Genomic DNA, 13,676 nt, shown 5'->3' with positions numbered 1-13,676 from the left:
CGGTTTGGTTGAAAATAATCTTGTGTGATGCATGTACCGTACGCGAGATTTTTCATCCACTGATATGTTGCCACGTCACCATCAACAATACATAAGAATTTTAGTCCAACAGGATCGTGACACCTCATCAGTCAATGCCACATCATCGGTCAATGCCACGTCATCGATCCGTCTATGTAAATAGTGTCATGAACAGTAACGTAGACAGTACCGTACATGTAAATAGTGCTATTTTTCCTTTTATGCTCCTCTTAAGGTTTTCAACCGTCCTGAGTTCAAAAGTGATGTCCGTTTTGCCGTCTGATCTCTCATTTATTGTGAAATGACCATGATGCCCCTAAAATACATAAAATACTTAATTAAAATAAAACACACATAATTAAATTACAAGAAGCTTAAATACTTAAAAGTAAGGGTTGTTAGTAAGACTTGAAATGTAAAATGACGATTTTCTCCTTTATAAATATGCATTTTCTAACACTCAACAGCTAGTTCCAATAGCATAACATTAAATCAATCATCACATATTTCTTTTTCATTTAGCACTCCAATCAAATTGGATCAATCAAATTTCATGATTTGGCGAAAGCAAGTTCTTATTACAATAAGAGGAAATCGTCTTGAAGATTTCATTTCTGGAAATCAAATCATACCAGAACAATACATTTCTAATACAATAGTTGATGAATCAGTACAAAAAATCGAGAATCCAGCTTACATCAATTGGCGAGCTCAAGATCAAACCTTGCTTGGCTGGATTTTATCCTCCATAAGTGAAGGTATCTTAAATATTGTTCTTAATTGCGAAAATTCATTTGAAGCATGGAGATCAATTGAAAAATAATTTAGCGTACAATCTGAAGATAGAGTTATGCAATTGAGATATGAAATGAATGTTCTCAGAAAAGAGAATATATCTATTGAAGAGTACTGTTTAAAAGTAAAAGTTGTTGTTGATAAGCTTGCTTGTGCTGGTAGTTATGTTTCTGAGAAAGATTTGTTAATGCAAATTTTGAATGGCCTAGGACCTGGATTTCTAGATCTTGCTTCAATAATTATTGCTAATAGAATCTCATATGATGATGCTTATGCATTACTCTTAACATAATGAGGCAAGACTGGAACAAAATCAGAATACTAAGGACCTGTTTAATGCAAACTATGGAATGGTGAATGCTAAACTACTCTCAGATTAGAGGAAATAATATGAGAGGTGGTTATAGTGGATATCAGGGACAATTCAATGCTGGTAATAGGAATCAAAATGGAGAAAGAGGAATGTTTTTCAACACATATTCAAAAGGATTTTCAGTTGGAGGTTATACTGGTAATGCTGGTAATGCTGGTGGTAGAGGAGAACAAATGAATACATATGCTTATAAACCAATGCTTCACAATAGGCATAATTTCAATATGATTCATGGTTCAACTTCAATGTCTAATCGAAATGGATCTGATGATAATGTGCCTATCTGTCAAATTTGTCATAAAGCTGGATATACAGCTGATGTTTGTTGGTACAGACACTTTGATAACTATGTTCCTCAACTTAGACAATTTGGAAGGGGCAGAGGACATAAGTCTGCTTATATGGCTAACTTTGAGCCACAAATTGGTTCTGTTTCACAATTTGAAAACTCATTTGCTACAGAGTATCCTGGTTATCATGGCTATCATCCACCTGATATGAATTCCTCAGTAAATCACCACTCATATGATGTTTACTCTGCACCTGGAGCAGCCTATATTGCAAACTTTGAAGGATCAGTTGATGAAGGATGGTATCTTGATAGTGAAGCTACACACCACATCACTAATAACATGGCTAATATGCATGTCAGAGATCAATTCACTGGAGCATATCAGCTCATTATTGGAAATGGACAAGGTTTGCCTATAACACATGTTGGTGATGCATTCTTTCTCTTTAAAAGTTCCAATTCTAAACACAAACACTCCCCTATAGCACTTAAAAATATTTTGTTGGTTCCTTCCATTACCAAAAAATTGTTAAGTATCTCAAAACTTACCACTGATAACAATTTGTCTATTAAATTTCTTGGTAATGTTTGTTTTGTGAAGCATTCTCTAAGGGGACAAGTACTTCTGCAGGGCCTTGCTGAGAAATGGTTATACAGGCTGTTATTGAAATCATCATCATCTTCTCAGTTATCACATTAATCTTTTCTTTCCCATATATGTTTCAATAAACCTTTGTCTATGCTTTCTTGCTGTTATTTCAATTCTGTTGTTCCCTCTGGAGTTGTTACAATATCTCAAAAATCATGTAATCAAACTGATGATTCATCTTGAAAAACTTTAGTCAATAAAGCCATTTTACTTCATAGAAGGTTTGGTCATCCCAATCATTAAGTGCTAACACATATACTCAAGACAACAAAATCCAATCATTTACCTACATATCAAATAAAGCAAATGCATCAGCATATCTGTTAAGCATGTCAAATGGGCAAAAATCATAAACTTCACTTTCCAATCACTGAAACCAAAACCTCAAAAGTCCTAGAACTTATACACACAGATTTATGGGGTTCTTCTCCTATTGCTTCTATAGGTGGTTATCAGTATTATATAAGTTTTGTAGATGATTTTAGCAGGTATACATGGATCTATCCTTTGAAGTTAAAGTCAAAGGAATTAAAGGTCTTTCAGATTTTTAAATTACAGGTTGAAAATCAGGTTAGCACAACCATTAAGATGATGCAATCTGACTGAGGGGGAGAGTATAGACCATTCACTAAGTTTTTAACCCAATCTAGTATTATTTTTAGACATCTTTGCCCTTATACTCATCATCAAAATGGGTTAGTTAAGAGAAAGCATAGGCATATTATTGAATTGGGTCTGACTCTCTTAACTCAAGCTCAACTTCCCTTTAAGTTCTACTGTATATCACATCAATAGATTATCATCTCCTGTTTTGAAACTTTTAACCCTATATGAAAAGATATTCAAACACAAACCTGATTATGATTTTCTCATATGCTTTGGTTGTGCTTGTTATCCTTAGTTGAGAGATTACAACAAACACAAATTTGCCTACCATTCTAGTAAGTGTATATTCATTGGCTATAGTCCTTCACATAAGGGTTATAAATATTTACACTCTTCAGGTCGAGTCTATGTGCCAAGACATGTTATCTTTAATTAATCAATTTTTCCTTATGCCACTGAATCTATTTTTCATAATCACACAAAATCTAATCATCAAACTTCTAATTCCCTTACACCACAGCAAATCTATCATATCTCTTCCTTGCCTGTCATACCAGGATTTCAAAATAACAGCACTGATAATCTGGACTTTGTAAGATCTGAAAGTAGTAGTTTAAGTCACTCAGATCATCCAGAACAGACAGCAACTTATCAGAATTCACAACAAGCTGTTATAAATAATATGTCAACGCCTTATACATGTCCAATAACTATTGAACCCACACAACATATTCCAAAGCCTACACATCACTCTTTACCTATACAAAATCATCATTTTGGCAATACTTCTTTCTATTCATATTCATAACCAAATACATACCAGATGATAACTAGAAGTAAAGTAGGAATCTTTAAGCCCAAAATTTATACTGCTGTGCTTACTCACAAGGAACCAGACATTGTGCAAGAGGCATTAAATGATTCAAAGTGGCTACAAGCTATGAAGGAGGAATATGATGCCTTAATTAAGAATAATACATGGACCTTAGTTCCAAAACAAGCTGATCAGCATGTGGTTGGGAATAAATGGGTGTATAGAATCAAGTATAATATAGATGGAAGTGTAGCTAAGTACAAAGCTAGACTTGTTGCAAAGGGTTTTCAACAAGTGGCAAGGGTTAACTATTTTGAGACATTCAGTCCAGTTGTTAAGTCAACTACAGTTAGAGTAATACTCAGCCTAACAGTGATGAATTAGTGGAGAATAAGGCAAGTGGATGTCAACAATGCCTTTTTGAATGGAGAATTAACATAAGAAGTATTCATGTCTCAACCCAATGGCTTTATTGATACTCAGAGATCTAATTTGTATGCTAACTAAATAAGTCTCTATATGGACTCAAACAAGCCCCTAGAGTTTGGTATGATAAGCTTAAAGGGTATTTAATGAGCTGGGGTTTCATTAATACTAGTTCTGGTACCTCATTGTTTGTTAGGAGAAATAAGGCATTTATGATCATCGTTCTTATATATGTTGATGACATACTGATCACAGATCCAAACACTGCAGAACTGGAAGGTTTCATAACTGAATTCAGCAAAACTTTTGCTCTAAAAGATCTGGGAGTGTTATCTTATTTTCTTGGAATTTAGGTATTATATGATGCAAACTATGTGTATCTTGTCACAGAGGAAGTATGTCAGAGACTTATTATCGAAGGTTAAAATGGCTGAATGTAAGGGCATTGATACTCTCATGAGTGCTGGCACTAAATTGCAAAAGATAGTTCAAGGAGAACTTGGATACTATCTTGAAGATCCAACTCATTATAGGAGCATAGTTGGAGGAATGCAGTACCTGATACTTACCAGACCTAAGATTGCTTTTGCTATAAACAAGCTCAGCTAATATGTAGTTGCACCAACACTACAACATCTAATGGCATGCAAGAGAGTCCTAAGATACCTAAAGGCAACTCAAGATTATGGCTTGAAGTTCTTCAGAGAAGGAAGCCGAACACTCACTGGTTTCACTGATGCAGACTGAGCGTGTGACTTAGATGATAGGAAATCAGTTGGTGCTTATTGCATTTATTTAGGCAATAATTTGATATCCTAGGCTTCTAAGAAACAATCAGTGATAACCAGATCAAGTGCAGAGAGTGAATATAAAGCCTTGGCATCAGCAAGTGCAGAGCTAACTTGGTTGCAATCTTTATTTTCCGAGTTGGGAATAAGTTGCACAGAAAAGCCAATCATATGGTGTGACAATGTTAGTGCCACTGGATTGGCAAAGAACCATGTGTACCATTCAAGAACAAATTATATCGAAATTGATATGCACTTTATTAAGAATAAAGTTCTTGCTGGCGAGTTAAACATACATTATGTACCAAGTGAAGAACATATTGCAAACATAATAACTAAGCCTCTCTCATTTGTAATGTTTAATTACTTAAGATCCAAACTCAACGTCCATATTTGTCCTCTGAGTTTGAGGGGGGCTGTTAGAGCAGCTCACTATGCTGAACAGAAGAATGTGAAAGCTAAGATGAAGAAAATACAAAGCAAGCGTGTTGGCAGTGCCAGCTCAACAGATTAGTTAAAGTTTGTTACAAGCACATTGTGCATTGTACTGAAGATTAGTTAGATTAATTACAATTAACTTTTAGATTAGTTAAATGATGTAATCATAATTGTGAAGTATATAAATAGCTGTTATACTGTAATCGTTAGTTAAGCAAAATAAGAAATAAAGTTTGTTAAGAAATTTTTCCAGAACTTTCAGTCCATTTTCTTAGTAACCAAACAGCTTCATTTCACTTTTCTATTAGAATCCAGAGTTGAGAAGCTAGAGAACGAAGTGGGCTCTTTGTCCACTGCCCAACAATAAATTCTGGAAAACGCTATGTGGCTCCATTCCTTCGACAAGAAGAATAGGGCAGTCATTCCAATGAAGTTCATCCATGTGGATTGCCACAACCTTATCAAGCCAGAACTATCAAACTAAATTTCCACGTTTCCAAGGTAAGGATGATGCGACAAGTTGGGTCTGTTAAGTGGAATAATTCTTTGATTTTAATCATACCTTAGAACAAGATCGTGTTGCATTTGCATCTTTCTACCTAGAGTGGGAAGCACAATTATAGTACCAAACACTTACAAAGGAAATGAGAGATATGAAATGGGATAAATATTGGGATGCATTTCATGCTTGATTTGGTACCACCCGCTTTCAAGGTTTCTTTGGAGATATGACTAAGTTACAACAGCTGGGAACTGTTCATAATATAAAACTTGGTACGAGAAGCTATTATCAAAAGTAGGGCACCTTACTCAAGCACACAAGTTAATTGTTGTGTGACTGGGCTTCAAGATTCTACTTAAGCTAATGTTCAAGTAGGTTAGCCAGATTGTATGAAGCTCGTGATCTCGCTCAAAAGTCAATAAATTTTCTTCCAAGCATTCTGAAGCTCCAAATGGTTCAGCATTGGTGCCAGTCAAAAGATTAACCATAGAAGAGATAAACAAGAGAATGAATAAAGGATTGTGTTCCAAATGTAATGAAAATTTGGTCCTAGATATCTGTGCAAAAAATTATTCATGATTCAAGCTCCCTTCAATGATAGTGATGTTGATAAAGAGATAAAATTATCGACAAGACTCCTGAAATTTCATTGCCACTGTGATTGAATCCCTGAAATTCAATTTTCAGAATTTGGCCTTAAGCACAACGCCGTTCTAGAGGGAGGAATTGAAATGTGTCATCTATTTAAAGTTGTTATTTTGTCTTTGTTGAATTTAGTCAAGAAAGTAGTTAAGAGTTGTCGAGTCGAAGAAGTTCGTATAGGAACCAGTATTTGCAACATTAAGTTGATATAATTTTCCTCCATGGTATTTGATATTTCAGTTCTACTGTAAAGGTACGTGAAAAAAAGATACTATCAATACAGTTCAACACATATATACCAGATATAAATGTAAATATATTAAGGTATATTGAGAGGCTCAGGGCAATATATGAGAATCTGAGCACGATAAATGAAATTAAATTCACTAGACTACGTGGATGCAAAGGCGAACAACATACAATGGCTATTTATGAACTTTACAGCCTCCAATTAAACCAATGATACTTGCCTAATTAAAATCCATTAACATATTTTTCCGTTCAAACTAGCAATGAGATGAACTATAGTGTACAATGAAAAATTCTTTAATGCTGCTGACGATTTTATCAACAAAATGGGAAACTGGAATAAAGACATTTTTGGCAATATTTTTAAAAAGAAAAAGGAGTTGCTGGCTAGAATAGGTGGAATCCAACAATTTCTTAAGAAGCGTCATTCTAGGAGTTTAATTAAGTTAGAAACTAAGTTAAAGAGAGAACTTTAAAAAGTTTCAACTCAAGAGGAAGTGTTATGGTTCCAAAAATGTCGGAGACAGTGGATTATTTGTGGGGATAGGAACACAACTTTTTTCCATCAAAAAGCTATCGAGAGAGGCCGAAGAAATAGAATTGGCATGATAAAAAACAGCGCGGGGCAGTGGATCCATGTTGAAGCTGATATTAAATCTCATTCATTTTCTTATTTTTGCAATTTGTTAATGAAAGAGGGAGGTGTTCATGTCCAATATCCTTTTACTCTTGATTTCCCTTTAATTGATAATTGTGCTCTTAACAGTCTGAGCAGAATTGTTGATGATGCAAAGATCAGAGATACGGTCTTCAGCATGAGCCCAATGAAAGCCCCGGGAGTAGATGGTCTTCACGCCATCTTCTTCTAGACTCAATGGCATGTGGTGGGGTCCTCAATTTGTCAACTTATTAAAGATTTTTTCTCGGGAAAACAATTGCCTAGGGAGTTAAATCAAACTCTTCTTGTGTTGTGATACCGAAGACCAATAATTTGGATTCTCTCAAGTTATTTATGTTGAGTTTACTTTTTGGAGTGAGAGTGAGGAGTGTAGATTCCTTACACTTCAGTGTTTACTTGTACATTTTAAGAGAGGATTAAAAATCTCACTCCGTGGGCCCCACTTATTTTTAGAGTGGGGAGTGGGAATGGATCTTCTTTTTTTTATCCTCCTTTTATTAAATTTAATATAATTATATTTAATAAAATAAAATAAAATAAATAATATTTATTTAAATAGCATTATTATATTTAACTAAATAATAATTTGCATTGATTCTAAGTTAAAATTACTTAAAATTAATATTATTATATTAATAGAGAATTAATAATATTACTATATACTATCTTTATTTGAAAATATAATATTATTATATTTATTTAATATTAATAATTAATAATAATAAATAGTTTATTCTAAGAAAATATTAATTTTGTACTAAATAATAATATTATTTTATATAATTTTTAAATTTAATATTATTATAATTAAATTTAATATTACTATATTTAAATTTAATATAATTTAAATAATATAATTATATTTAACTAAATAATAATTTGGTTTGATTCTAAGTTAAAATTACTTTAAAATAATATTATTACATTAATAGAGGATTAATAATATTACTATATACTATCTATATTTAAAAATATAATATTATTATATTTATCTAAAAATAATAGTATTATATTAATTTAATATTAATAATTAATAATAATAAATAGTTTATTCTAAGAAAATATTAGTTTTGTATTATGTTAATAGTAAAAATGTTTCATTTATGTTCCCCTTATCAATAATTTTTAATTTACATAATTAAGATTAAAATTAATAAAAAAGTTGTGATGTACATAATTAAAAATATTAATAAATATTATAATAAAATAAATGTTTATTCATCAAATATATTTTTATTAACTTTATAATTAAAAACTACAATTCTTTAAATAAGGATAAAATTGTAATTTGAAACTATTTACTCACAATTCAAGACAAAGTAAACACATAAATTGGATTCTGATCTCCATTTCATGTTTGTATTTCAATGTAAGTAAATAACATACTCCCACTCCCACTCCACACTCTCAATCGTAGGATTCTCACTCCAATCCAAAATGTAAACGCTACCTTAGACCTATTAGTCTTTACACAGTGGTTTACAAGACTATAACTAAACTAGTAGCTAATCGTCTCAAAACCATTCTGCCACAACTCATTGGCCCTACTCAGGTGAGTTTTGTTCCTGGTAGGCATATAATTGAAAACGTTATTGTTGCCCAGGAAATCATCCACTACATGAAGAACAAAAGGGGTAAAACTGGTCAGATAGCTATCAAGGTTGATCTAGAAAAGGTGTATGATCATTTGAGCTGAGATTTTATTCACGAGACCCTGAGCGTGATTGGGTTACTGAGAGACTTGATTCGTATTATAATGGAGTGTATTATCACAATTTCAATGCAACTTTTGTGGAATAGTGAGATCACGGAAAGTTTTATCCCATCTAGAGAAATCAAATAGGAGGACCCTTTATCCCCTTATATTTTTGTCAGGTGCATCGAGAGGCTCAGTCACAGAATCAATCAGGCAGTTCGGAATGGGCGTTGGAAACCAATCAGGCTTACACATGGAGGCATTTCTATTACTCATTTATTTTTTGCTGATGATCTTCTTCTTCTTCCAGAGGCTTCCGTTAACCAAGCTTATGTGATTAATAAGGTCTTTGATACCTTTTGCTTTAGCTCTGGAGGAAAGGTGAATAAAGCAAAAACCCAAATTTTCTTCTCTTGAAATGTTCAGACGGACACAATCTAAGAGATAGAGAATACGCTCAGGTTTTCAGTAACAAATAACCTTGGTATGCCCATCCTTCACTCCCGAGTTACCAAGGCAACTTATCAAGAGATTCTAGATAAAGTGCAGCAGCGTTTATCATGCTGGAATGCCAAGCATCTCTCACTAGCGAGCAAAATCACTTTGGCACAATCGGTAATTCAAGCTCTCCCTATTTATGCCATGCAATTAACAAAAATTCCAACTTCGGTTCTGACCAAAATTGATCAAACCTGTAAGCATTTTATTTGGAGTGGAAATGAAGAAAAAAGAAAATTGAATCTCATCCGGTGGGACACTCTATGGCAACCCAAATTGTGTGGGGGCTTAGTCTTAAAAATTTATCTCATACGAATATGGCTTTGCTGATGAAAATTGGGTGGGGCCTGGTCAACTCTCCTAATAATTTTTGGGTTCAGGTTCTGGCTTCTAAGTACAAATTGATACTACTTGTCTTCTTGATAGCTTACAAACAAGGATCCGGTCATACTTGTGGCTTACTGTGGGGAAGGTTTGGGATCATGTTTTGAAGAGAACTCGATGGGCCCTTAGGGATGGAAAAAGAGTGAAATTCTGGTGGGATTTATGGCTCAGTGAGGCTGATAACTTATAATCATATGCCCTGAACCTGATCCCTAATAAGCTAATTAATTTGTGTGTGGCTGATTTTTCAGATAACAATGGCAACTGGAATTGGCAATTATTTGCTCATTTGCTACCCAATCACATAATTCTAAAGATTACTGCAGTTAAAGCTCCTTGTGCTAATAGTGGTGAGGATCAATGTTACTACGCTTACTCTAATACAGGGCATTTCACGGCAAAATCTGCGTACCTCTCATTGCACCAGTCCAATAATATGGCCGATAACTCTTTGTGGAATTTGGCATGGAAATGGAATGGACCTCAAAGCATCAGAACCATTATTTGGCTTGCCATAAGCAATAGGCTGAAAACAAAGTCTGAGCTTCATCGAAGGCACATTACTGCGGATGCTACTTCCTGTAGTTGCGGCCACTACCTTGAAGATACCATTCATGTGTTGAGGGATTGTGTTATTACTCGACAGGTGTGGCTTAAATTGGTTCCTAGTAATTTATGGAATAATTTTTTTTTATTTGGACTTGAAGAGTTGGATCTACTACAATCTTAAGAACACGGGATTGACTAAGAGATGAAAAATGGCCTTGTATTTTTGGTGTTGCTTTGTGGAGGATTTGGTATTGGAGAAATCAATTCATTCACAATATTGCTAACATCAGTGTTGCAAATATTGTGCTTGACATCATGCACTGTGCGGCTGAAATTAATTCTTCCATGGAGAATATCATTAGACCAGCCCATGAAAGGATCATCAAACGGTTAAAATGGCCCCCCCCCCCCCCCCACCTTGGCCTTTTTTTAAATTAAATACAGATGGTGCTACAAAGATTTCAAGACATGCAAGTGCAGGTGGCCTCATTAAAAATTATTGCGGAAAATGGGTTCTTGGTTTTGGTATGAATATTGGCCATTTCACTGTTACGGGGGCGGAGCTTTGGGGTCTATTTCAAGGTTTGCAACTTGCTTGGAATATTGGGATTTGACAACTACAAGTTTAAGTTGACAATCGGCGCACCACTGAGATCCTGGCCACAAATATCAATCATCCCAATGCTTATCCTCTCTTATTCGGGAATTAAAAGACTACTTAACAAGGATTGGCAGGTATCCCTGTCGCATAGCTATCGAGAAACTAATTTTGCAGCTGATTGCCTCACCAACCAAGCTCTCCTTTTTCCTCTTGGGATCCATGTTTTTCCAACTCCTCCAATCGGAACTGAAGGGTGACTGTTGCATGATGTATCTGGCTCTACATACCCGCGTATGGTTGTTGCCTAGTTTTTAACTAGGTCCTTTTTGTACCCAAAAAAAAAAAATCTTTAAGAAGCAAGTTTAAAGCAAAGCAATGGATGCCAACCACTTGTAAAGTGGTCGAGAATGAGATTCGCATGACAGGAAGTGAAGAATTGAAGAGCTACTGTCTGATGGATTTCGGTTTGTTTGGTCGGAGTTGGGCTCCTACTATTACTCGGGCCGTCGTATTTGTTCCGGGGGTATTAGAGAGTAATTGGAGAGATTATTTACCAGCTTCGAAATTAAATGTTATGAGCACTGGAGCTTTGCGTGATGTTGTTGCATCTGGTTCTACCAGTGGAAATTACAGGCGTCTTGATAAACACGGTGGTTATGAGACTGCTGTTCACGGCGTTAGAACTGTGGTTCGACTGGACGATTTGAAAGTCGACAGGCGTGTGCTGTCTGGAGGTTCTGTTGTGTTGCAGATTAATCTTATAGATCCAAGAGATGGTGGAAATCTTGTGGGAACTGAATTTACTTTTGATGGTCAAGTCTATTGGAACTTGTACTCAAATTAATTGAATTATATCATATACTGGATATGAGTTATGTTGTAAACTCCTTTAGACGGAGTATCCCATATGAACTCGATTGAGTCTGTAGAATTAGTTTTTGTTATTTGCCATATTCTCAGAGAATAATTATATTTGGTATTGAGAAAGAGTAGTTGTAACTTAAAAGGTACAGCACTAAATTAAGTTTTTAATAAATACTTATTACTTTAACTTGAAAGAAAAAATAATTTGATCTCATACTTATATGAAAAAAACTTATTATATTTTTATTATTTTTGTTAAAAATTTTATTAAAAAGTTATATTTATTACATAATTACTAATTTTTATTTTATAATTATAATTTTTTTCAACAATTATGACGTAAAAGTTACAATATCTCAATACCAAAAAGGATCTACATTATAGTTATTTTAGTTTTTTTTCTAGTGTTATGTATACTTATCAAGGGTAGGGCACATTAAGTAACTCCTTCACTTCTTGTTGATGTAAAATTAGTTCAACACTTTTTATGGTTTTGTGAAATACTAATAAATTTGAAAAATAAAAATAAAGAAAGAAACAAAAAGGTTTAGATACAATAATGAGTTAACACAGGAAGATTAAGATGATTAACTTAAGAGTGCCAAGAGTAAGAAATCGAACATAATTAAGGGTTGAAAAATAGAAATGAAATTAATACTTAATTCTTTGTTATTAATATAGTCACTTTAAGGCCAATTTGATAATGTTGTACTTTTTAAATAATTGTTGTTAATTATACTATATAAATAATCAATCGTGAAGAGAATTAGTTAAACATTTTATAAAATTTATTTTTAAAATTAATGCGAGTTTTAAAAGTAATCGTAATTTTAAAAGTGATGCAAGAATAAAAATAACTACAATAGACATAACGTTGAATAAAATATATTTATAATTTGAAAACACGTATATATAATTTATGTTTACTGTGTATATATAATAATTGATAACTAAAATAATTTTTTTGGTGGCTTAACATAATTGGTAATGATAATAATTTCTTTATATTTAATAACTTTATATTAGAAAATTTTAAATTTTCGTAATATATGTGAGGATATATATGGAATTGTATTAAACATAAAACAGATTCTCAAAATTAAATTTCAAAATCTACTCTACGAAACACAAAAATAGACATTTAGATTTTTAAAATCATTTTTGAACCTCTTAAAAGCATTCTCAAATCTGCCTTGAATTGGATCTGCAATGTCTTTATCTTACTTGAATGATCTAATATATTATCTAGCAACAATATCAAGCAAATTTATCTTCTTATCCAATGAGTACACAACTGATGAACTGGAGTAATTAAATAATCAAAACTCCTATAACCCAAGTCACAACAATTTAAGGGAATTTGCTAATTAATATTATAAAAGGGTAAAAACTTATTTCATCCATGTATTTTGAGGTTATTGTCCGTTTAATCCTATATTTTTTAAAATATCTCAAGATATCACTACCATTAAACTACCGACAACCCTGCTGTTACTTTTTATTCTTTTTGCTTACTTTTACAATATTACCTACTTACGATAATTTTTTTTTTTTTGCATAAATGTCCAATTTTTTAGGACATTTAAAAAATTAATTTACTAACTCCTCAAAAGAATGTTCTACAAAAATTAATATATATTCTTTTTGTTGCTATTTTACTTTTGCAGTTAAATTAGTAATTCATTTTTTTATTGACGTCCAAAAAAGAAACATTATTATAAGAGGATAATATTATAAAAGCAAGTCAAAAGTAACAATAGAGGTGTCAATCATTTAATGACAATAATGTTTTGATGTACTTTTAAAAATA

The 13,676-nt window shown here is 33.0% G+C and overlaps 1 long non-coding RNA gene across 1 annotated transcript in view; it reads left to right on the top strand.

The window, feature by feature from the left end:
* The window catches only part of LOC127902990 (uncharacterized), a 40,878-nt gene that overhangs the window by 14,324 nt on the left and 12,878 nt on the right, over positions 1 to 13,676 (top strand). The window lies entirely within an intron of this gene.

The sequence above is a fragment of the Citrus sinensis genome, chromosome 6, assembly GCF_022201045.2.
Source record: "Citrus sinensis cultivar Valencia sweet orange chromosome 6, DVS_A1.0, whole genome shotgun sequence".
NCBI lineage: Eukaryota > Viridiplantae > Streptophyta > Magnoliopsida > Sapindales > Rutaceae > Citrus > Citrus sinensis.
Note: the sequence above shows the minus strand (reverse complement) of the source record. Positions and strands in the feature narration are given on the sequence as shown.